The 26,978-nt window shown below is 43.5% G+C and overlaps 1 long non-coding RNA gene across 1 annotated transcript; it reads left to right on the top strand.

The window, feature by feature from the left end:
- Window positions 1–14,429: 14,429 nt before the first annotated feature.
- LOC109365701 lies at window positions 14,430–18,276 on the top strand. The gene is made up of 3 exons (XR_002111425.1): window positions 14,430–14,722; window positions 14,827–14,985; window positions 15,741–18,276. It is a non-coding gene; the product is annotated as an uncharacterized LOC109365701 (long non-coding RNA).
- Window positions 18,277–26,978: the final 8,702 nt, after the last annotated feature.

Raw genomic sequence — 26,978 nt, 5'->3', positions numbered from 1 at the left:
ACAGCCCAGCTGTTACACCAATTTCTTTGGCAGGAAGTCTTCACCACATAGCATCAGTTGGCAATATCAGTTCATTTTTAGCATCATTTTTAGGACAAGCATGGCTTGCCACACTTGACCTTTTTCTTCCCTATGGCTAGGTGCAAATCCTCGTTTGCAGTCTTGCTGAAACTTTAGCTAAGTTCCAGTTAAAAAAGAAAATGGAACAGGATTCACCAGCCCATCAGTTTGTCAGGCCTATGTCTCTGCTGCTCCTCCTCTTCTTGGTGAAGACTCAGGTGAGCAGGAAGAGCTCAGCTCTGCCCCCGACCCTCTTACGAGAAGGTTCAGGCTGGATATTAGGAAAAAATTCTTCTCTAAAAGAGAATTCTCTAAAAAGGCATTAGAATAGGCTGCCCAGGGAGGTGCTGGAAATACCATCCCTGGAGGTGTTCAAGAAATGTGGAGATGTGGCACTGTGGACATGGTGGGAATGGACTGACGGCTGGACATCATAGAGGTCCTTTCAGTCTTAATGAATCTATGACTCCGGGATTGTTCCCCTGCTATTAAGATGCCTCTGCCTCTGTGCTCCACATCAGTCTCTAAGTCCCATATGCACTGTGAACCAGACACATCAAGGACATAATGTTTGGGCAAGATCCACGGGCCATGATGTCTTCTCTCACAGTAGACTTGCCCAGACCATTATTCTGCTGCTGCTTTGTGTCTGAGATAAAAAGAAAAGTGTAAAATTCTGCTTAGAGGAGCAGCAGCACATCTCTAAGATTCTGTGATGATTCTCATTGCTAACACAGGGAACGGGCGGAGTGGAGGCAGTCCTATATCACTGAAGGGAACAACCTCATGACGAAGAGGATCTGTGCTATTAATGGTGCCATGAGAGAACAGCTGTTCCATTTATGGCCCATGAAATGTTTGAAAATAAACTTCTGGAAAGTGATAAGAACACTTAATAGTATGTCACCTCCTGGGAATAATGGGGCACTAGAAGAACTGCAGGTCATAATCCTGCTGCAGAGTGGATCTGAAGGAAAGCTCACTGCTCTCTTCTGCTGGTTTGACTTTCTTTGCTATAGCACATGGTCAAGAAATCATTTTTGTCAAACACCATTCAGATACAAAATTAGCAATGGGCATATACACAGATTGCCATGGTTTTATGATTTTTATTATCGGTATTCCACTGCATATCATGTAGTGCGCTGAGAGTTAAAGAGTTAATGCTCCAGTTCCATGGATGGTTGATAGTTCCAGGTATACCTGTCTCAGAAGAGAAGAAAAACTATATATCCCAGAGGACTGTTCACTGTTCTGTTTCCATTTTCCATTCAGAAGGGAAGATAAAACTGTTAACAGGTCACTAGATGTCCCATTTAGTCCCTTTCGGCTCATCTGCAGTGTGTGCTCCCTAACCATCTCATCTTCAGCATTAGAATAAGACCTTTGGTTTTGAACACACTCTCATTTTATTTGATTTATTAGCCTCAATTCCAATTATATTTATTATATTGTGTTATCTTGCATTCTGCTATCATATTTAGTAAATTAGCTTTCCTCCTCAGATTGCTGCCGCTGTTCAGTTTTTAGGCCCATCTGCCTACCCTTCCCCTTTTTCCCTTCCCCCTTTCCTGGGGTGTGGGTACGTGGGTCCCTCACCCCAATAGTCACAGAACTGGGCCAAACTGGGCAGTAAACCATTGACATTTTTGATGGAGATTGTGGGCAGGCCACATTGGCTGGGAAAAGAACAAATTTTAGAACAAATCTCTTTCTGTTCTCAGAGAGTTTTGTTGGAATCTTATCTCTACTGCAGCTCTTGTACCGAAAACAAGGCCCTGAAGTCCAGGCAGACTGCCAATATTCTGGGATAATTTGTAAACTTTCTAAGTGCTGTTAACTTGCTTCAGTGAAGAGAAAAAAAAATGTATTTGCTTTCTCTCATGAAACTGTTCTTTAAGAGATTGCATTCAGTCATTTTTTCTCTTTCAATACCCAGAACGTACTGGACCTTAATTAAGACTGCCACTCTGCACTATGGAGCTATATGTATATACGATAAATTGAAAACTCTGATGGAAGTATCTATCTGGTATCTGCGTACAATGTGGCATACAACTCCACAGGGAGCTGCTAATTTTATAGAACCTGTGATTTTTAAACAAGCTTCCAGTCTCTCCCTTGAATCCCTTATGCATTTTTTGAATGCTCATCCGATGATCATGTTGTTCATCTCCTTGAGTGTATCCATCATCATTTCACTCAGTATCTGTATTTATAATATTTTGAGGAAGCCTTCCCCAAAACCAAAGCATATGAGTGGCAGGGACTTGGGAGAGACTTTAGAGAGATGGGAATCGTCAGTGTCATGGAACTTTACTTCTGAACACCTGCAAGATCCTGAGAGCCTAAGCAGATATCTGAGACAGGGATGTAGTGGCTCAGACAGATCTGAGGAGACACAAATGATTTGGGGCCTGGCCTATGCTTATCGGGCCTTATTCAGTACAATCCCAGAGAGGAAGAGAGTCTCCAAAACTGAACAAGAGACTTTCCGAGCCGAAAGGGAGAGTTTCCAAGAGTACAAAATGAGTGAAAGAGTCTCCAAGCTGAAAGGGAGAGTTTTCAGGAAAGAGTCCAAGCTGAGAGGGAGAATCTCCGTGTCCAGAAAGACTCCTAATCGAGAAATAGAGTCTCCATATAGAAAAAGAGAGTCTCCAAGCTGGGAGAGAGAATCTCCGGGTTGAGAGAGTGTCCTAGGCAGGAAAGAGAATCTCAAAACCTGGCAAGAGTGTCTCCAAGCTGGGAAAGAAAAAATTTCCTATCTCAACAAGATAGCCTCCAATCTAAAATAGACAGTCTCCAAACTGAACGATATAGCCTGCAAGCCAAACGAGACATACTTCAAGCTGAACGAGACAGCTTCTAAGCCAAACATGACAACCTCCAAGCAGAACAGGACGACTTCCAAGCCAAACGAGACAGACTCCAAGTCGAGCTAGAGAGAAAGAGCATCAAAACTGAGCAACCTGATCAATCACAGAAGGCATCAGAATCGATGTCACTTCCTCCTGTGAGAAGATGGAAATTGAAACAAACATCACCCCATTTAGAACAGAAGAAAGAGGAAGAGAAGAAAGGAGAGGAAGAAAATACTATCAGTGAAGAGGAGAAAAAAGAGGAAGGAGATCCAGGGGAGGGTCCTTCAAGAAGACCACTGTCAGGGATGCCAAAGAGGGCAACAACAAGGTTTAAAAGAGAAGAAGAAGGTGAGGAAGACATTGTCACTATTCAAACTCTGAAAATGACCGAAATTCAAGGTTTGAGAAAAGACTTTTCATGTCAACCAAATGAACCCATTGTCACCTGGTTAATTCGATGCTGGGACAATAGGGCCAACAATGTGTTGCTAGGTAGTAGAGAAACTCGCCAACTGGGAGGTATTGCTAAGGACTCAGCCATTGACAAAGGAATTAGTAGATGCCAGGATGAGACCTTCACTCTCTGGAAGTGGATGCTGTTAGCAGTAAAGGAAAAATACCCTTTCAAAGATGATCTGATGCCTAAAATAAAGTAATGGACTACTGTGGAAAAAAGCATGCATCCATTATTTGAGAGAATGCACCGTGGTGGAAATGTTACATGACTGTACATTCATTCCTGACAATCCAAATCAAGAGCATGATCCTGAGAGAGTCAGGTGAACACCAAAGATATATATATATATATTTAAAAAAATATTTATATATATATAAATATATAAATTCACAAGAACTACTCCAGAAAAGTATGCCAGTACATTAGCAGCAATGTATGGCAGAGGGCAAAAAAAACCCTTTTTAAATGAACTGACTAATAGACTTCATTACATTGAGCTACAAGCTTGTGTTTCAGCCATTTCAAAAGTAGCTGAAAGACTGGACAGAATGGAGAGTAATCAAGAAAATACGATGGAGGAACAGTCTACTATGCTTTATCCTGATGAAACTGGTGAACCTAAAGAGAGACCTCATGAGGATCAGGATTATCAAAACAGCCTATTGGAGGGGCTAAGCCAATTGGTTTCCTTCCGACCTGCATCATCCAATATCTCAGCTATTAAAAGCAGACATAGCCCAACCATTTGCCATGGGTTGATCCAAACTGCACTGGAACAGGACAGTGCACATTGATGACATTTTTGTGTGGGGCAATGGAGCAAAGGAAGTTTTCAAGAAAGGGGAAAGAATAATCCAGATCCTTCTAAAAGCTGGTTTTGCTATTAAGCGAAGCAGAGTGAAAGGACCTGCACAGGAAATTCAGTTCCTAGATATAAAGTGGCAAGATGGGCATCGTCACATCCCAACAAATGTGCTCAACAAAACAGCCACTATGTCTCAGCCCACTAGTAAGAAAGAGACAAAATTTTTTCTGGGTGTAGTGGGCTTTTGGAGAATGCATGTTCCAAACTGTAGCCTCATTGTAAGTCCCCTTTATCAGGTGATGCAGAAGAAGTATAATTTTACATGGGGTCCTGAACAACATCAGGCTTTTGAACAGATTAAACAGGAGATAGCCCGTGCCGTGACCTGGGGCCAGTACGGATGGGACAAGATGTAAAAACATCCTCTATACTGCTGCTGGAGAGAAAGGTCCCACTTGGAGTTGGTGGCAAAGAGCCTCAGGAAAGATCCGAGGCCGACCCCTAGGATTCTGGAGTCGAGCGTACAGAGGGTCTGAAGAGTGCTACACTCCAACTGAGGAGGAGATCTTAGCCGCGTATGAGGCGGTTTAGGCTGCTTCTGAAGTAGTTGGTACTGAAATGGAGCTCCTTCTGGCACCTCGACTGCCAGTGCTGAACTGGATGTTTAAAGGAAATGTTCCCTCCACCCATCATGCTACTGATGCCACTTGGAGTAAGTGGATTGCACTGATTACACAGTGAGCTTGGATGAGGAATCTCAGCCGTCCAGGAATCTTAGAAGTGATCATGGACTGGCCTGAAGGTAAAAAGTTTGGAATATGACCAGCAGAAGAGACATTGTGTGCTGAAGAAGCCCCATCATACAATGAATTATCAGAAAATGAGATTTGTCCTGTTCACTGATAGATCATGTCATATTGTAGGGAAGCATCGCAGATGGAAAGCTGCTGTGTGGAGCCTCACACGACAAGTTGCAGAGGCCATTGAATGAAAAGGAGAATCAAGTCAATTTGTAGAGATAAAGACTGTCCAGCTGGCCTTAGATGTTGCTGAATGGGAGAGGTGGCCAATACTTTACCTTTATACTGATTCATGGATGGTGGCAAATGCCTTATGGGGGTGGTTACAGCAATAGGAACAAAACAACTGGCAATGAAGGGGTAAACCTATTTGGGCTGCTGAATTGTGGAAAGACGTTACTGCCCAAACAAAGAATATGGTTGTAAAAGTGTGTCATGTGGATGCTCGTGTACCCAAGAGTTGGGCTACTGAAGAACAACAAAATAACCAACATGTAGATCAAGCTGCCAAAATTAAGGTGGCTCAAATAGGCTTGGACTGGCAACACAAGGGTAAATTATTTCTAGCTTGGTAGGCTTATGAGATCTCAGGCCATCAAGGAAGAGATACAACATATAAGTGGACTAGAGACCGAGGAGTGGACTTAACTATGGATGCTATTGCACAAGTTATTCATAACTGCGATACATGCACCACAATTAAACAAGCCAAGAGGATGAAACCTATCTGGGGGGAAGGGTGATGGCAAAAGTACAAATATGGGGAGGTGTGGCAGGATAATTATATCACCTTGCCACAAACCCGCGATGGTAAGTGTTATATACTTACCATGGTGGAGGCAACCACAGGATGGCTTGAAACATATGCAGTACCCCACTCTACTGCTCAAAACACCATATTAGGCCGTGAGAAACAAATCCTATGGTGACATGGCACTGCAGAAAGAATTGAGTCAGATAATGGGACTCAATTCAAAAATTATCTTGTAAATACTTGGGCCAAAGATCATAGCATTGAGTGGATTTATCATATTCCCTACCATGCACCAGTTTCTGTTAAAATCAAATAATACGATGGGTTGTTAAAAACCATGTTGAAAGCAATGGGTGGCAGAACATTTAAGCACTGGGAGAAGCATTTGGCAGAAGCCACTTGGTTGGCAATACTCAAGGTTCTATCAATCATGATGGTCCCACCATCCCACATTCTGTACACATCCCTACATTCTGTAGAGGGAGATAAGGACCCTGTACTACAAGTAAAGAACATGTTGGGAAAAGCAGTTTGGGTCCTTCCAGCTTTTGGAAAGGGCAAAATTCTCCATGGAACTGTTTTTCTCAGGTACCTGGTCCACTTGGTCGGTGATGCAGAAAGATGGGGATGTCCAACGTGTACCACAAGGGAATTTGATGTTGGAGGAGTGCAATCAGTAATTCCATGTATATATATGTATATTGATATGTATGTGTGTTTAATGAATGTTAATTATTGTTTTTTTGTATATATGATATATCAAGCATGATGTAGCAATGTGGAATAAGTAGTGGAATGTCATGGTTTTATGATTTTTGTTATCACTATTCCACTGCATATCATGTAGTGCACTGGGAGTTAAAGCATTAATGCTCCAGTTCCGTGGATAGTTGATAGTTCCAGGTATACCTGTCTCAGAAGAGAAGAAAAACTATATATCCCAGAGGACTGTTCACTGTTCTGTTTCCATTTTCCATTCAGAAGGGAAGATAAAACTGTTAACAGGTCACTAGATGTCCCATTTAGTCCCTTTCGGCTCATCTGCAGTGTGTGCTCCCTAACCATCTCATCTTCAGCATTAGAGTAAGACCTTTGGTTTTGGACACTCACTCCCATTTTATTTGATTTATTAGCCTCAATTCCAATTATATTTATTATATTGTGTTATCTTGCATTCTGCTATCATATTTAGTAAATTAGCTTTCCTCCTCAGATTGCTGCCGCTGTTCAGTTTTTAGGCCCATCTGCCTACCCTTTCCCCTTTTTTCCCTTCCCCCTTTCCTGGGGTGTGGGTACGTGGGTCCCTCACCCCAATAGTCACAGAACTGGGACAAACTGGGTGGTAAACGATTGACACAGACTAAGGATAGGGTCTTTTCCTTTCTTAGGGAATCAGAAGGTGTTTGAATGCACCTGACTTTCATACACCTATGCAGGGTACAACAGCCTCCTCCCAAGGTGGGCTGTGAATTCATCCAGCCTCCGATGCTAGTATTCAGCCCTCCTGAGACAGATGGAGGAGGGACTCACAGATTAGCCCCGGGACAGCTGAAGCAGACAAGGTGGAATAAGGCACAATCCCAGCATCATTATGTTCTGCGCTACAAGTACCACTGGACTGGGAACAGGCCCACACTGTTTGCAGAACACCCCAGTGGAGAAAGGTATTCAGTAACTCAAATGTTGCCTCTGTGTCACTTGTAAGCAACACATAAAGGTGACCTTTCAAGGGGTATAGTCTCTCATTGCTGTAACAGCCAATTTTAAATTAGTGCTCACCTGCTTGGTGCATATATGAGAGAACAAACTGTTTCATCCAAATCTGAAGGAGATAGACATGAATGCATTTGCTCTTGGCACCACTAAGTCAGATCTGAAGACACAGCCGAAGCGCTGCAAGAAGGGCACAAAAGATATACTAAGAAATAGGGGAGCTCTGGTCTTACTGCATAGGTGTTCCTCATAAGACACTAACATTGTGTAGGTTCAGGATTAAAGCAGGTGACTTCTTGCCAGCGAGGACTGCTGTGTCCCTTTTTCTGCATTCGACATAAATCTCCATAGAGGTCATTGCCAGATACGGTACCCCAAATGCCTGCAGGACTGACGTGAATGTGGGCTGGTCTGAAGGGGACAGCGTGTGAGCCATCGAGGGTGAAGGCTGCTAAAGGGAATGGGAAACTGCCAAGTGTTCAGAGAGTCTACCTGATGGTTTTGTGGTGGTGTAAAAGGCAATTTCTAGCTCAGCTTTTTTTTCCCTATCAAGGCTTTGGGAATCGTATGGCATTTTCTCATCTCTAGTTCAGCTTCTAAATGACATCTAGAAGTTCCTTCCAACTTTAACCATTCTGCAACTCGATGTGATGCACTAACAAATGCATAACCAAGGAGGCAAATCAGTCACACCTCCACTTCCAATTTCAAACATTTATGAAAGGTAGCAGTGTTATCTGGATGGAAATTTGTACTGGGAGGCACACAGGCTCTGCACCACAAGAACATCCTGGCCACAGAAAGCTTGTACAAGCAGAGAGAGGACCAAATGATCCAAAAAGCCAATTCCCACTCAGCATTCAGCCCAATAGGTAAATCACAGCCTGAACTGAACCGAATGGGAGGGAGCCAATAAGAGGATGCAGGTCCAGAGGTGTGCTTGCTTGGCTTTCACTTGGAATACTACATCCTGATTTGCCTCATCCCATATAATCCCAGCTACCAGAGAACATCAGAAGTGTCAAACTGGCTGCACTGGGCTTCCAGTGCACTATTTCCCATTAGGAAAACTTTACCAAACTGTTGGTAAAGACTATTTTTTTAAACACTGTTCCATTTTGCTAAAAGCTAGAGCTAAGAAAGCCCTGGGGAAAATCTCCAGCACCTTGGGTGAGATTTTAAAACACCTCTTCTCCTTCTTGGTAGGGTGGGGAGGAATTATTCACAGTTTAATTCTCACTATACATCATGAGAACTGTTCACAGAGGTGATAAACAATTATATCAGCTGTTCTGCCAGTATGCCACTTTGTTTTCCTGTAGTTTATTTATGGGTAAATGCGAAAATTTTAGTAGAGAAGCAGTTGATGTTTACTGCAAATAGCAGTTTCAGTGTGCTGAGGGAGAAACAGCTGCAAAATAACATCCCTCAAAGGTCTGACTTAAATCCCAAGAAAGACAGAGAGGCTCTTCTATGCTTTTTGGTTCAAGTGATGCTCATTCTGCCTATCTCTTGGACAACTTACACTCTTGTAAAAATTGGATGGACCTGCAGACCAAGAAAACACACATGCAAAAGAACATATATTCAATTCTCCTTATTTCATTTGGACAAAGATCTTTGAAATAGGATGTTGGGCTTTTATTGCATAGACAGAAAGAGGAAAACTTGGAATTACTGCTACAAAAAAAAATTATTTCCTTTTAAAACAATTATGTTATTTATTTACTTTGCATACAGCAATTTCCTTTGTTTGAATTTCAGGTTTCCTTAGTATCACTGAAGACCAAGCTCTGTTCTGCTATGAACAATTTACAAGCTCTGTTCTGCTATGAACAGTTTGCAGACAATGAAACAGTGGCATCAGATGTTCTTTATTCCTAGATAATTCCAGAACAAAGAGAGGAAAAAAACGATGAGAAAGATTTACATTGAGAACCAGCATGATACTTTCTTTGCTCACCTGTCTTCATAATTAAGGCTTAGAGGCATACAGCCAAAGCCCATCATCAGCCCACAGAAACCAACCTTTGTGATGTCTCAGCAGTCAGTGGAAGGAAGGAGACCTAATTCAGTCTCTTTGGAGCTCCAGGTCTCAGCTGATGCTGTGGCAGCAGCCACAGGGAGGTGATGGACAAAGAAGTGATGCTGTGGGCACATGACTGCCTTGTTCCCAACCACCCATGGCTGGTAGAGTCTATAGCCCCTTGGGACTGGGGAGGGAGTTCCTGAGTGCTCCTCTGGTGTCTAGTCAAGCCCATCACTGGGATAGGAGGCTCCTTGCCTGCCTTGCATTTTCAAGGAATGAAGATTCTTGCTTCAATTTGTAGGTTTCAGAAAGTTGTTGGCCAGAAAAGCCAAAACAAGTCCTGAGAATGTTGAAGGCTAACATAGCTTTGCTTTAATGCCATCGCTGCGGAGACCAGCTTCAGGGCAAGGGACCTAAAGCAAAAAGACCAACCAAAAAGCTCTTTTTAGGGCTTTTTTGAAGCCAGCAAAAGCACTGTACTGGGGAGGGAGTTGGCAGCTTATGGGCAGGCTGCTGAGCCAGCAGGGGTAGAGCTGGCAGTGCCCACTCTTATCTCTTGAGTTTGACCTTGACCCTTTGCCGTGAGGCTAAAAGCAGGCCTCGGGAGCTAGCTTCTGCCTATGTAATGTGCCAGGTGGGAAGAGGGTGTTACTGTACACTGACAACAGGGAGGAAAGTCAGAGCGTGAGCACAGCCCGTATGTTACTGCAACAGCAGATGTGGGGGGTGGGTCTTGTGGCAGAACGCGTGAGTGCTTTTGTCTTTGCTCAGGATACCAGCTCTCCTACTGACAGGTCCTGAGACTGCAGGTTCAAACATGCTCTCTACCAAATAGCGGGCTTGCCCCAAGAGGACTGTGGCGACTCAGACAGAGAGCCTGCCCAGAAATGTGGCTGTTCAGGTATCTGCCTGCAGGCAGTGCCTGAGCCTACTGCTGCCTGGGGAGGATGGGAAGGATGCCACCTGTATGAGGTGTGAGCAGATGGATGAGCTGCTCAGCCTGATGATGGAGCTTAGGGAGGAGTAGAGAGATTAAGGACCATCAGGGAGTGTGAGCGGGAGATTGACTGGTGGAGTGATTCTCTGCAAGAAAGACACAGAGATTGCACCCACTGAACTGTAGTGGACCCTCTCCCTTGCTGTAGTTGAGCAGAGAGCCAACTTGATAGGAGGAACAGGTCCCAGCTCGGTGATGCAGGTAACCCCCATCCCAACCTACCTCGGTTCCCCAGGTGCCTTTATGTAATAGGTTCGAAGCCCTGAAACCAGAGGGAAAGGTGAGTGAGAATGAGGTGGGAGGACTGCCTCCAAGCTTGTCTAAGGTGAGATGGTCAGCTCCACACTTGAAGACTGCCTCCTCCAGTAAAGAAAGTAGGGTGATAGTTATAGGTGACTTCCTTCTAAGAAGAACAGAGGGTCCAATGTGTCAGCCTGACCCTACCTGTAGGGAGGTGTGCTGCCTCCCTGAGGCCTGAGTCAGGGATATTTCTAGAAAACTTCCCAGTCTGATCCGCCCCTCAGATTTTTATCCTTTATTGATAGTTCAGGCTGACAGTGATGAGGTCACTGACAGAAGCCTGAGAACTATGAAAAATGATTTTAGGGGACTGGGGAGGTTAGTTGATGGAACAGGCATACAAGTAGTATTTGCCTGTATTCCTACAGTGGCAGGGAAGGACACTGAGAGGAGCAGAAAAGCCCATCTTTTAAGCACATGGCTGAGAGGTTGGTGCAAATGCAAGAGTTTTGGGTTCTTTGATCATGGGGCAGTCTACTTGGCATCTGGCCTGAGGTCTGGCAATGGGTATCACCTGTCTCAAAGGGAGAAATGGAGCTGGCAGGACTCGAAGAGAAGACTTTAAACTAGATATGAAGGGGGAAAGGGATAAAACCAGGCCTGCTAGAAATGAGCCTGGGGATTAGGGCTAATAATGGGATTAGGGCTGAGGTGAGGGGCTCAGCTGAAGTGCATCTACACCGATGCACGCAGCATGGGCAACTAACAAGAAGAATCGGAAGCCATTGTGCAACTTCCATAGGTAAGCTAAGACCTAGCTGCCATTATGGAAACATGGTGGGACCACTCCCATGACTGGAGTGCTGCAATGGATGGCTACAGACTCTTCAGGAAGAATAGGCAAGGAAGGAGGGGTGGCGGTGTGGCTCTCTATGTGAGAGAGTGCTTTGATGTTATTGAACTCATGGCTGGGGATGATAAGGTTGAATCCCTATGGGTAAAGAACTGGGGAAGGGCTGACAAGGCAGACATCCTGGTGGGTTTCTGTTATAGACTGCTGAATCAGGATGAAGAGACAGATGAGGTGTTCTACAAGCAGCTGGCAGAAGCTGCACAATTGCCAGCCCTTGTCCTCATGGCGGACTTCAACTTCCCTGACATAGGGGGAGTCCCCTGGGATTCAGTCTTAGAGAGTAAAGAGGTCCAAGATGACTGGTCACTCTTCAAGAAGGAAGTCTTAAAGGCGCAGGAGCAGGCTGTCCCCATAAGCCGCTAAATAAGCTGGCGACGAAGAAGACCGGCGTGGATGAATAGGGAGCTATTCTTGAGGCTCCAGGAGAAAAAGAGGATCTGCCTCCTATGGAAGAAGGGATGGGCAACTCAGAAAGAGTACAGAGAAGTTATTAAGATGTACAGAGAGAAAATCAGAAAGGCAAAAGCCAGCTTGAACTCAACCTGGCCACCCTGGTAAGAAGGAACAAGAAACTCTTTTACAAATATATGAACAGTAAGAGAAGGACCACAGAGAATCTCCATTCTTTACTGGATGAGGCTGGGAATGTGACCACTGAGGATAAAGAAAAGGCAGAGGTTCTGAATGCCTTCTTTACGTCTGCCTTTAAAAGTCAGACCAGTTATCCTCAGGGTTCTCCACTCTCTGACCTGGTAGTCTCAGCTGGGGAGCAGACAAAACCCCTCATGATTCAGGAGGACACAGTCACAGACCTACTACTCCAGCTGGACTGCCACAAGTCCATGGGGCTGGATGGGATTCACCCGAGGGTGCTGAGGGAACTGGCAGAGGTGATAGCCGAGCTGCTTGCCATTATCTATCAGTGCTCCTTGTTGACTGGTGAGGTCCCAGAAGACTGGAGGCTTGCCAGCGTGATTCCAATCTACAGGAAGGGTTGTAAGAAGGACCCAAGGAGCTACAGGCCTGTTAGCCTGACCTCGGTGCCAGGGAAGGTTATGGAGTGGATTGTCTTGAGGGAAATCACGCGGCACGTGTGGGACAACCCGGGGAGTTCGTCATGGATGCAGATACTCTGAATCCCTTGGTGTTTTCAGACAGGTAAGCAATAATTTATTGAGGATTGAAAGTTAATCTTTATAGATGCAGAATTCCAGGAGAGCTTGGCTGTTCAATTGCAAGTCCATGCTGGAGCAGACTTTAAAGTATCCCTTACAGCACATGGTTATATATATATTCACACCATCCTTGTACCAATATGGGCTTAAGGTCTGGCAGATTTCCCAGATCACCATAAGTCTCAAACAACAAAGGCACAATGTGCAGCCAGAGAAAGCTGTGAGCCAAGCAGACGGGGTCATGTTGTGCCACCACTTGCTTCAAAACCTCATAAAGGAAGGGCTGGGCATTGTCTGATCTCAGAGGGACTTGTTCGGATAAATTATTTCTACAGAGAGGATCTTGCAGTATAATGCTTCAGCTGTCCTTACTCTTTCAGACATGGAAAGCAAGAGAACACATCGAGCAGAATTAGACAAGTCCTCACTCAGAGGACTGGTTAAATAATCCACTGTTATGTTACGGTAAAGAAAGTTATGGTCTAGTTGCAGAGGCAGCATCAGAATGGACAAAGATGATGAAAATGATTTAAACAACACCAAAAAATCACCCTGCAAGTGGTCTGTTCCTGAAAACTCTCTCTCCACATAGCGTAAAAAATGTTTCAAGACAGTTAAAAGGTGCCTTCATTATTCAGTGGAAGGAAGGTGGATCTGCAGTGCAGCCCGCTGGGGGCATGCAGCCAAGCAGACGCTAATGCTTGCATTTAAATCCACAGAAAGCTTCTTTCTTTTGAGAGCCTTCTGGGAGCTGCAGACCTGTTTGAACTTAGAGAAGCTGAGGAAAGAGAAGGAAAGCTCAACAGCATCCCTAGCTTTTAGATACCAACATCCTTTCTGCCCAGTGGCAAATGATAATAATGAGTTGCATAAATCTGGTGGGTGGCCAACCCATGCACCCCCAGCCTAGCTGTGCACTGAGCCACCATAGCATCCCATCCAGTGCTTAAGTGCTTGCTTTACTCTGCATGAGTCAGCTGCTGATTTCAGAAGAGCTCTTCACACTTAGAAAGTGGAAAGCACTTCAGGGGTTTTGATGAATCAGCCCCCAGGGAAATTGTCACAGGGATGTGTTAAATTCAAATAGTGACCTTTTTAACAAAAAGATTAGTCTTATTTTGGCCATTTGAGGTTTTGCCACTGCCCAGTATAGAAGCTCTCTGCAGTACAAGAAATGGCAGGCAATATAAATGCAAATACAGCTAAAGTGTAACCGGTCTCAATATTTTAAAAGCTTTTTCCATTTTGTTAGGCGGAATGTGCATCCATTGTGTATCCATTCTGTCAAATGGTAGCAATGAGGAGTGCACAGCTCTGATCTGTCTGTGCATCTCTGCTCATCCAAAAGCTGCATCATTTGTTGAAGGGAAATGCAGATGGTCTGATGTGAAGCTGGTACATTTTATTTCACAAAAGGACTGCAAATTCCTCAGATGTACCAAGATGCTTCATTTTGGAAACTAGACAGCAGGGGAAAGGATGGAGTGATGCAGCTGTCTGTGGGTGTGGGGTGCATTTCCCAGCACACTTGCAGGGGTCTGTGCTTACCAGGTGGAAGAGATTAAACCAATGGGATTTCTGGCTCAAATACCCTCTTTCACAGCTGATATCACCCTTCCTATCATCACCTTTTTGGGCCAAATCCTGTGATCCACACTCTGCAAGGCTGAAGAAGCAGACCTTTCTCTGGGGGTTGAAGGATGCTGCACAGTACTAACCCCCATTCCGCAGGGGGGTTACTTTCTTTGCTGAGGATCTGTAGCTCTGAACTGGCTGAAACTCACTGCTATCCTTAGCTTCCAGCCCTGGCAGCAGGAGGAAATGCTACAAAACTCAGAAGCTGACTGCTCTATGGAGAAAGAGTGTTTTCAGTTTTCTACTTCCGAAAAGAAACAATCAGGGGTTTCATCTAGAAAAGGTATGAGGTCAAACGAAAAACAATACCTGGTCACCTCCTTTCTGCACTCAGCACATCCCAGCACTTCTGTTGAGGTGAGATGTGTTTCCTCTCTGTGTTCCTAGAGGAAGACAAGCACTGAAGTCTACTGTAATCTTTGACAAGCTCAGAGCTGAAGAAGGATCACAGAACTACAGAATTTCAGGGATTGGAAGTGACCTCTAGAGATGACCAAGTCCAACCCACTGCTCAAGCAGCTTCCCTACAGTAAGTAGGTCTCACAGGTAGGTATCCAGATGGGTCTTGAAGATCTCCATAGAAGGAGACTCCATAACTTCTCTGGGTAACCTGTTTCAGTGCTCTATCAGCCTGACTGTAAAAAATGGTCTTCCACATGTCTGTATGAAACTTTGTGTTCCAGTTTTTGGCCATTGCTCCTTGTCCTATCACTACATACCACCAGAAAGAGGCTGATTTCCTCTATATATCTGTGAGTCTTGCTCCATGTTTAGGCTGTGGTATCATCTCAAGTTAGCGTAGAGCAGAAAATATGAAACTGACACCTAGCATTCTGGCCCCAATCTCCATCAGGTATTTAGCCAAGCCAGCTGAAGGACACTTCTGTCATGGATTACTGTCCTGATATTCTCCCAGTACCTCTCATTCCATTAGTCCCAAATGCCTTGCATTGCACTGCTGGGTGAAAAATGTGCCTTATAGTGGGTGCAGAGATCAATGTGTGGATCCCCAAGGGACCCACATGGGACAGCTGGAGAGCTCCAAGTGAGTTGCAGTGCCAACCTGCACATCCTGCACAGAGCCAAAGTCCCTGGATCCAAACAGTATGGAGCCTGGTGAGCATGGGTGGTGCACAGGCACGTACTGTGGCATGGCTTGGATCACTTGGATGGGCGCTTCAGGTCTCAGGTTTGGGTTGTGGAGATTTAGTTCCGTCTCAACTCCTCTCCAGATCCCAATGATGACTACCACATGTAGCCTGCAGGATGTTATTTTGGGATCACAGAACATTTTTCCACAGGGCTTCGAAGTCACTCTTTGTTCTGGGTGCCCCATTCTGGCGGTGGATCAGGAAAGGAAGTTACTGTCATTTGGACCACTGCTTTATCTGTCTTAGCACTGGTACCCACTGGAAGCATCCAGGAGAATGCAAAAGGTGAATCTAATGCTCTGAGGACAAAGCGCTCCAGAAAGTCACGCGAAGAAAAAGCTCCCAGGAGTCTTCATTAAGCTTCAGAAACAGCAAGTCCTGCAGCCAGGCTGGTCTTGCCAGAAGGAAGAGGCTGAAATTACTAACAAAAAATCTGATCATGGTTTCTAATTGATTCAGCCTCTCCTCAATTCTTTTTTCTTTGTGAGTCTTTGGATTCTGATTTGTTTTGTGTGTTTGTTTGTTTTTTGTTTGTTTGTTTTGTTTTTTTAATTACTGTGGTATCTACTTCAGTATCAGCTTCTTTACTACCTCAGTTGTAGAACTGCATACTTAAATGTTCAAGTTAAATCGCCTCTATATCAGCACAGCACAGACAAGATAGGGGCCTGTGGCATGTACAGAAGTGCAGTGGTCAGGATATAACTGATATTATTGTGCCTTCATTATGAATGATAAAATGGTGTAGTTAACAACAGCATACAAGACAAACACAAAGACCTAGGAATAGGTAGGACAAGCAGCATTAATAGCAAGACAAAAGCAAATGAGATAAGCAGTATAGGAACAAAGCCCCTTTTTGGAGAGGGGCAGCAGTGTAAAAACATTAGGAATAAACAAAAGCCCCAAATTCTCCTACTCTCAGATCTGATCTTGGTGACTGAGTGATGAGGGACCACTTCCAAACTATTAGCTCCACGGTACTGTGCCATCACAGCTAATTTAGGCTATGACTGTAAAGGACTAAGAGTTTTCTCCATGTAGTAATGATGGTTAATATTGTGTAAGAATTGCCCATTAGCAAGTGTATTGCTAATGAACGAATTTAGCAGGCAATTTATCTGAAGAGTTTAAGGTTGGCCTGATTTGTCAGCCTCCTAAACACTCCTATCACAGAGATCTTTAACAGCCTAGCTAATACAAAGGTGTACTCAGATGTAAAGGTAGGACCTACCTAAGCTGCTGCTGAACCTTGTGTTAGCTATATATAAGTACAGTTTTATTTGCACACTAAAAGCTGCAGTGTAGCCAGTAGCAACCTGTGAACTGCCCAGTGTTATTATTTCTGCCCCTTGTTTAGAACCTGAAAGACTTGAAAGGTGAAACACCAACTGCTGGGGCAGGAGGTCATTTGCTTGATAGTTTCATGCACTAAGAGTCCTGTTTTCAAGCTCTTCCAACTACAGTAGATGCATATTTACTTTTCAGTTAAAGTGGAGTTTTCTTGTTTGTTAAAGTGACTTCAGGTGATGGAGCTGCAAGGAGGAATTCAAACACGCTGTGATCATCATTGTAAATCACATGTATTGGCAAGTCTATTCCAACTAAAAACCCAATTTATTAAAGATTTAAACTGTTCTTTGACTGACAATGAGATTACAATCATGTTACATTTTTAATCTCTTTTAACGAGGGCAAGGAATTTAAGCAATCCACAGACTCAGCCTCAGAATGAAGACAATCCTTCTTTATTTCAGACTCAGCAAAGCATTTTTCAGACTCAGTCTTTTATGCTGGGAGCTCACAGATCAGCCCCCTCATGCTGCCCTGCCTACCAGCTTGTCTGGAAACCTTGTTCTGCTGCACTGCAATTAAGCACAGAACTTTTTCTCATGCTCAAGGTGAACTCGATGTTGCTAAAGATGTTTTGGCCCCAGTTCTCCATCAAAGTAACTATAAGCAACTGTAGCACACCTTCAACATTTACAAGAGAAAATTGAATGAGAAGAATGCTATTTATTATGCTTGTGTAAAGGCCAGCTTGAGCTATAATTAGGCAGCGCTCAGCTGGATGTGGAGGAGGTCCCTGAGCTGTAATATAATATCTGTGTGGTATAAGAGTAGAAACAAATCTATAATGCCAGCCCACAAAGCAAATAAAACTGAGAATAAAATTGAGCAATTAAGAATAAATAAATGCAGGACTGCAACCTGCATCAGATTTCCAAACCACATTTTAGCCCAATGCTTCCTTTTAGCTGACAGATGACCTCCTTCCATGTTTGAATGTTTCTGTCACAGATAAGAGAGAGAAGGAAAGACAGAGACAGTTGGGGTGGCTCTGGGAGAGCTGAGGCCACACCAAGGTGTCATGAAGCACTGAGGGCGCTGGCGGAAGCACGGTCACCCTTGGAAGGAGGGAGTATGGCAGTGCAGAGTCCTGCAGGTCCATCCCAGCTGCCCAGCACCGTCCCTCCTTCCCAGGAAATTTACTTCCAGCCAACAGCACCACAAAATCTGCACACTGCTGCTTGGTGTGATTTCAACCAGATGTGAGTAGCTCCAAAGTTCATAAATGGGTTCAGAGAAGATGGGAATTAAGGAGAGCACCAAGGAGAAGCCCCGTTCTAAGCACCTGCACCTCCTGGTGGCCCTCTGGTTACTCACTGATGTCCTGCTCCCTGGAGATTCAACTTTGGTGCAGACGAAAGGGAAGAATGGGAGCTGAAATTCTTAGTCAGCAGGGTCACTCCTACTAGTTTATAGGGCCTGTGAGCAGCCGGAGCTGGCTGGGAACAAGCATGAGCCAAAGAGCTCCATTTCCAGGAGTCAGGAACCTGATTGGACCAGCACAATCTATGCATCCATCTCGGGTCTGAAAAACAGGTCCGCAGCACTGTGCCTACAGCTACCCTGCTCACACATACCCTGTGTTTTATTAGGAAGTGTGAAGCACTATCAAGTTGCAACTTCCTTTTTAGTCTCATTAACTATTTCACTTTACCACAGGATACGTAAATAAAAAGGCATCTGTAAGCTGTACTGCTGTCTTGTTTCTGCCAGGCCCTGGGGAAGGCTCATGGTATCTCCCCACCACAGAGAGGTCTTGAACCACATGCAACATACAGGTCACAACGCATTTGGTAAAAATGGTGATGAACCAAAAGAAGGGGTATTTAGAGACTAAATCTCCCATTTGTTTTATCTCTGTGATTCAGCATATTACACATTTCTGACCTTGGATCAATGTCTGGTTTTAGTGAGGATGGTGTTTACAAGAACCAATTGTAACTTGACCTACTTACGCTTTCTTGGTCTAAGAATAGCAAGTCCTGGACTGCTGCTGCCTGCCAGGACTGACAGCTGCTCATGAGATCACTACCAGGCATACTTCAAGGGTGTTTTCCACTTAAGGAGATCTACAAGATGTCTTTCGCCTTTTTTAGGTTTCACTTATTGAGAGGGAAAGAAAATTCATCTAAAAAGGATTGTGGCCTAAAAATGGCCTTGCAAAACACATCCTAAGGGTTAGTAAAGCAAAGTGAGAAAGAGCAGTGGCAAAAGAGGAGAAATCTATGCCTATGTCTGCTTTATTTTTGGTTTCTAGAGTTTCATTACCAGCTTGGACATCTCTGCAGCCTATTCCCTTCCCAGGCTCCTCAACACACAGAGCTGTCTGTGTGTAATGTGGGTCCATTTTGGGGAAAATTTGTATCCTCTGTTTCTCACCCTCCTAACCCAAGCCCATGCCATCCACACAACTCTGGCAAAACATAGGGTGCTTCCACTCAGCAGCTGTGCATGGACCCTACTGGTCCTGCCTCACTGCCCACCTGATGCCAGCAGGGAGCAGGACAGGGCCCATGGCTCCCATCACTTCACTGCAGATTTCAAGCTTTGGGGTTTTTCAGCTGCTGCCAACATGTTTTTCCAGAGCACATTTGCAGGATTTCTGGTTAAAGCTGAACTTTTTTTAGTTATAACTTCACTATTTTCCTACCTTTGGGATTATAACACACCTCCTGGGTAAGAAAAGCCCCACTATGCTGCCAGGACTTTCATGGAAGCTGAACCACGGACATCAATAATGAATAGGACTCTCACAAAGGCTATCACCAGCTTTTCAACAGGGAGCACAGCTTAAGGCATTATCTGACCCTGTGCAAGATCTCCTGATATCGGGAGCTGGGGTGTGGTGCTCCTCCATCTTTTTCTTCTTGCTTCCACTGCTCTGTAGAGACTCAAGGCAGCCAAGCACATATCCTGGTAGGCCATGGCTAAAAATCCATCTCAACAGCTGAGACAACAGCAGGAAAGAAAGACTGTATTTAAAATATGAAGCACTCATCAGCAGAATGTGAGATTTATTAATGTGATATTTATTTGCATTAAGCCAGTGATATTTATTAATACTCATCATTCATATTAGACATGTTTTGCAGAAACACATTTTTAACTGCTGTTCCTTGTCACCTGACTGCTGTTATTAACTGCCGTGGCTTTGTGATTTGCTGCTTTTGCATATCGTAAATCACCTGAATCACACATGATCGTCATCTTCTTGAATGAGCACTGCAGATTTATGGACAGGAATCTCCATATGTTCTCAAGTACATGAGGATAAATTCAAAATCTTAATGGCTATCTCTAATTTATAAAGTCTCTCAACCATTTGGTAAATAAAAGTTCTTCACAACACCTGAAAAGCAATTTCCACGTGCCCTTTGAAAGGCATTATTTTTATCATTATATTTTACTGCAACAATTTTCATCATTATATTTTGTCAGGTCATATCTGAAGATCAGAACACCACTTGAAAAAGTGCTGAGCAGTTAAATAACAACATTCCTAACACAAAAAATTTAAATCTATGTATGTCAGAATAAAAATATATGGAACATAGAATATTTGATGCAAATAGATGAATGAAGGAACAAAAGAAGTCTAAAGATGCTACTGGTTGTGGGACTGGGAAATAATGCTTTTCTACTGTCACGACTGAATATACCACGCTTCATTCAAATCACTGAGCAGAGAAAACCTGCACATTCAAATATCTGGAAAATATGCAACTCACCTGATGTGTATTGATAATATCCCTCATATCATTTTTTGTTTTGCTCTGTTTTATCAGTCCTCATCTTCAGGACAGCCTTTTCTGCCCCATCTGAGCACTTACCACACTTCCACAACGATCCCAAGGAGTGCAGGGCTGCAGACTGTGATGACAAACAAGAGAAATCCACCACTAAGGGCCCTCTCTGAATGTCCCAAATTGGAAGAGACCCACAAGAACCATGGAGTTCAACTCCTGGCTCCACACAGCAACACCCAAAATGCAAACCCAGTGTCTGAGAGCACTGTCCAAATGCACCCTGAGCTCCTGCACTCGGGGCCGTGCCCACTGCCCTGGACAAGATGTTCCATGCCCACCGCCCTCTGGGGCCTCCATGAGGCCTCCCCTCAGCCTGCTCTGCTCTGGGTTGAGCACACCCAGAGCCCTCAGCCGCTCCTCACACACTTGGCCTTCCCCATCTACAGCCCTCCTCAGAATGCTTTCTAACATGGGAAGCAAGTCTGCGCTGAGGTATATCCAAATGTGTGCTATCTCACTGTATTTTGCTGGGAGCTTCTTACATCAAAAAGACGGCGAGGAAGCCCTTAACATTAAAACTCTTGTTCTGCTTTCTGTTAACAATTAATATGGAGCTCAGTGAATGAAAACAAGCCTTCATAGAATTACATTATGAAAATTGTTCTAATGAAAAAGCATACGTACTTTATTAAAGTCTATACTGGCTGCTCAGCAGTCATGTACTTAATCAGAATAATTGCTCTAACTTCTGCAGTTTAGAGGAAAGCCAGAGATGCACACAACTGTTGATGTAGATGAAAATTAATTTACAACCTGAAAATCTGCACCATGTTCTGCAACAGCTCAGCCGAGCTACAGACACCTCCCCTCCTCCACTCAAGCTTGATGAGGTGGAGAGAGGCAATGGTTTCTTGCAGGAATGCTGAAGTGTGGTTGTGCTAATGCCCTTGTACCCTTTTTTAATATAATCAGGCTCTCTCTCACAACAAGATGACAAGGAAATGCCCCAGGAATTGAGGTGGATGTGTGTGGATATCTGCTGGATACTGAGTAGCAGCACTGGGTTAAAAACTGGTACCATAGATGATGAGAACTTCTGAAACAAATTCACACATGCAGAAAATTGCTGTGAACGGGCACAAGCACAAGGTGTAGACTGAATAAACAAACAGTTCTCCCTCCCTTCTATGTAGGCACTTCTATGTATAGATAAGGTGATTTTTATTTGGGAGTGTTGACAAAGAGTGCTACTCTGGAAGAGCTATGGTAGTGCTAATCAATTTGCCATGTGCGGTAGAAGCACCTAGGAGCTCACATACATACTCAGTTTACCTAAAAGGACTTCCACACCAAACCAAGTCTCTCTATGGGCCTTCCATGTGAGAAACAAAAGCCAGCTCAATAAGTTTGGATCTTTCAATGCCAGAATATGATACTATAGCGATACTTTATGTGGCAATAATCCTAACAGTACTCATTTGGTATCACCAAAGTAAGTTATCTGCAAAATGACAAATGATTGTCCTTCATTCTACTATCTGGCACTAAAAATAACATGAGAAACTTCCCATTTCCTACATACAAAGTAGACTTGCTGCTAGAAGAGTTGGACTTCCATTTGAGACATGAAGAAACCTTCAGGTCATAAGGTCCAGCCCTCTGCACTTGCAGGAATTTACTTCACGAGGAGGTCTCCAAGCCAGTAAAATCACCATATAATCAGAGCTGGAGATTAGCTTTGTTTTTCTTCTCATTCTGCTCTCAAAACACCAAGGTCAAGGATGTGCCACTACTGTGAATTCCTGCACAAATAGGGAAGATTCAGGTCCCTGCGTGTCATCAGTACTGTGACTGCAGAGAGCCTGTGAAAGTTTTAAGCACAGAAATAAGAAATTGAGTTAGTCCTGCCAGCTCCAAACATTTAAATACCATAAGTCAGACACTCCCAAAACCAAACAAATAATTTTCTTCAAAGAGCAGCAAATATAGATCTTTTTTTGAGTTAAACCATTATTATTTCTTTGGATCACATTTCTTCAGCAAACACAAGAGCAAGAAAATTACTGTTTTGAAAAGGCAAGACCCCACATCGTCTCAGGTCACCAGAATCCACAGGTATAAAAGCACCCTGAGGTACTTAAAAAATCACAAGAATTAGAATTGTGGAATTATAGAATCCTTAGATGGGAAGGGACATTTAAAGGTCATGTAGTGTAACTCACCTGCAGTGAACAGGGACATCCACAGCTAGATCAGGTTTGATCCTGCAGCCAGTTCTTTGCAGGTTAGTGCTTATTAAGTGGTAGATTAGTGCTAAATAAACTTGTCTCCAAATATTGTTTTTGTTTCCAAGTACACTGACTTGGCTCCTATTCTCTATAAAACTGGAACTTGAGGGTTGGGTTTCTTTTCTGCTCTTCAGTGCTCTTCTGTTTCACATGCAGGAGAACACTCATTTTTCAGAGGGTAGTGTGATAGCTTCCTTGCAGGTCAGTCCGGAATCTCTTTTTCCCCTTTGAAATGCCTTGGATTATGAGATAGTTTCAAGTTTAAAAATTGCCAAGGAAACTTCTTCAGAAGCGTTCTTTGAGTCAAAGATAAAAGTGATGCCCAGCAGGAACAGGCTAACATAGCCAAAGAAAAGATGAACTCCCAGCAGAAGCGATGAAATTCACTCCCTTTAGTTGAACTACTTTGTAAGTCTACACTAATCTCTACTAATATATTTTTTTTCTTTTTCTGTGCACTGTCTACACCAATAGACAAGCAGTAAATCTGCCTGTGCTTCTGCCTTTTTAACCTAACTATCGTGGTGCTTATGATGCTTTCCCTGAGATCAGGACTTAGACCACTGCACACTGCATACGGTACACCAGATGTCATCAAAAGATGACACGTGCACACTTCTGCAGCAGGCAAAGGACAACAGGGCTGTGCAAGAGAACACCAGTCTGGACATTGAGAAGATGATCTTCTGGATTTAGCAATGATCTGCTGATACATCACTGAGCATTTAGCATCTTCTTCCTCAATAAATCTGAGATTCTCACAAAGTCCACTGATGTGGAATTATATATCTGAATTCAATGCTATGAATGCAGAAAAGCTAAGATCCTTTGGCAAAAAGGGAGAAATTAATGTGGAGAGGCAGGGTAAGCATCCAGACCAGAGATGTTGGTGGTCAGAGGAGTGGTTCTGAGAAAATAACTTTTATCTCCTGCAAAGCTGTACTACCATTAAGCCCTTATTGCTTGATTGCCCTTATGCCAATCATGCTCATAAGTTACTTCTCATTTCTACTTTCAGAAGTATTTACAGAGGAAGCTGATATCTTCCTATGCCCCTCTAATACCTGAGAAACATGAGTTTGGAAGATCAAATGACTTTCCTCAGCCACCTAACAGTCCTGTGACGCAACCTCTTGGCTCAGCTCCTGGGGAAATGGCTATCATCATGGTTCTTCAGGCTGCAGCACATCCACTGTGTTATTGGAGAAGTTGTAATAAAATAGCTTATTTCCATGCTTTCTGAGTAAACCTGCACTTCAGACACCTCCTTTGTGCCTGTGTGTATTGCGGGCCGTAACCCAAGAAGCTTGTGCCGACTTCTGCATCCCCAAACAGCAAGTGAATGATCCCACAACCTCACTATGCAAAGTGGCTTTAATGTATTTCTTCTAAGTTAACTAAATGTTGCCAATGTTCTCTGATAAATAAAAGCTCTAAAAACTGTTCTCAGTGGTGCAGTACTGATCAGGAAGAAATGTATCTCAAGGCAACTCTTTTACACTGAATTTTTCTATAAAGAATACTCTGAAGATTTGCCATAAATAATTAAACACCATTTTAAAATATTAATGCAGTTTGTTGATGGCTTCTGTTTTGTTTATGTTGCTTCGAAGATGTTGACTGTAGGCAAGTACAGATCTTATCTCTGATAGAAAAAAAAAAGCTTTGAAAATAGTCTAACACCTTTGCAGTTGAAAGTCTTTCTCCAGACAGGGACTTTTAACTAAAGTGTGCTGTCAGCAAGGCAGCACTCTCGAGGAGGAGAATCTATAGATAAAACAGCACAGCAAAGTCACTGAAAACAAATCTGCTCAGTGTTTGACCAGCCAATGTCAGCTGTTTACAAATGCCAGAAATTTGGCTCCGTAACGCTGCTGTCAGCAATATGCAAGCATAGACAGAGATGGTCAGAGGCAGTAATTGATATTATTTCCAAACTAACTAATACAAAAAGTGGTTATTCAGGGCACTTCAAGGCACTGCTGAGAAAACAGACAGTAGTTGCAGTGCATCACTTTCCTTATCATAGTTCCCTTCCATTTAGGAAGAGCTCATGGGTATCAAGGCTGATGGCATCTAACAAATGAGTACTATCCCTGTATCTGGAGCCAATCACAAGGCTGCAGGTAATTAGAATGGTATTTTTAAATTCATGGAAATGTGACAAAGTTTTTCCAATTGTTTTTCTATTTGGAAAGATTTAAGGTTTACAACCAGCTGATGACAGGGCACTGCAAGGAATCTGGAGCATTCCAGTCTCAATCTCCCACCAAGCAGAGGGCACAAATGCCACAGCTCTGGTGCCAGCTTTATGAGTTGAATACCTCCCAAACTTCACTCTTTAAAGAATGATCCTACTTGGCCAGGAGCAACTTTTGTTGTGAGCCTCACGCCCTCTGCTTCCAATAGCTCTGCGCTGATCCATCATTATTATTTCTGTGCTGTTTGTTGATGCAGCTTGGTAAGCGTAGGTGTCCCACTGCCTGAACCGAACACTAGGGATTTCCCTTTAAAAAAATAATAATAATAATAATGATAATAATAAAAAGGCTCATATTAAAGGAAACTGAGAAAAATGAAGTACAGAATCAAAAAAAATCTTCCTTAAAAAAGTGGTAACTGCTAGCTTAAAGTGGAGTCCCAGACGTGGAAAAGCCCTCCTACATCCTTTCCTTTGTGCCAACACAATAAAATAACCATTTTTAAAATATCTGAATTAAAGTGCTTCCCACTACTGCAGCAAACCTGCAGATGTTCATGCTAGTCTGTTGTACTGAATGCAGGTATCCATTGTTTCTGCAATTATCTGCTGAGCACAGATTCCAGCACTGAACACAAATGCAGAGCATTGGTATGCTGGAGCTCCTGTGCTCTACTGTTTATGTTAAATGAGTTCACGTAAGTGCTATTGTAAATGGTGAAGCTCATTATATCCTCATAGGTATGTGCTCTTGGTTTCAAAATGAGAAGAAAGAGCTCCTGTTGATTCTCACGGCTTCGTCAGACACCCAGAACCGTCTGCTTGCCTGCAGACCTGTCACTGCAACATGGCCTTGAGTCAATTAGGCCATTTCAAAATTAAAAAAAGAATATTAAACGTCACTAGCAGATGGTGAAGCTCTCTATTAAGTAGATAAAGTCTGGATACATTTTCAGGGAAGAATAATGAAAATAGTAAGCATATAATACTGCAATGTTGCTAGTCCCCAGAGCAGAAGCGTGGTTTTCTGGGCATGTTCTGCCTCAGTTAAGCAGTGGTGTAAGAGGGGGCATTTTCCTGCTCTGGATCATGGTCCTGTATGCACCAGTGATACATAACCAGCCTCCCTTCAGCAGTGTTGTAGTGGCACACAGGGCTTTTATGGGTGACTGACCCACCTTTCAAATGGGGCCCTCTCCAAACTACCGTAGGACCTTCCGATTGCTATTGCATAACACTACTAGCACAGACCTTTATCTTAGTAAGTTATCATTAAAATGTCACAGCATGATCAAAGCACTGAAATTCACAGTACTTTCCCTCTTTGCTTGAAGAAGTGAAATTATTAACTAGGTCATTAGAATAAAAATCTAGCACTGTACGCATTCACAACATTTTGCTTCCACTAATTAATTTCCAACTGAATCCCCTGCCAGAGGATCATCTTACTATAGTGAGACAGAGGTCACAGTATGCAGAAACTTAATTGGAGGGGAGGAAGCCCCAGAAGGATATAGTCCTGCTGCATCTCCATACTAGGCTGGACCAACAGTGCCAAGGGCTATGCAGAGCTGGAACTGTGCGAGCTCCTGCAAATGCAGCTGTGGGGCACTGTTGCTGTGGGGCTCTGTCCTCATTGCAAGCATCAGAGCATGCACAGGAGTGTGTCGCCTTCATAATTGAGACTTTTAATTAGCTCTTCCTATCCCTGACATAGGCAGGATTACATTTCAGCAACAGGATGGCCAGGTGTTCAACAGCACCATGTTCATGTTCATACCAAGATGTTCTTAAGCATCCAGGT

The sequence above is a fragment of the Meleagris gallopavo genome, chromosome 1 (assembly GCF_000146605.3).
Source record: "Meleagris gallopavo isolate NT-WF06-2002-E0010 breed Aviagen turkey brand Nicholas breeding stock chromosome 1, Turkey_5.1, whole genome shotgun sequence".
Classification (NCBI taxonomy): Eukaryota; Metazoa; Chordata; class Aves; order Galliformes; family Phasianidae; genus Meleagris; species Meleagris gallopavo.
This window is presented reverse-complemented; position numbering and strand designations above follow the sequence as displayed.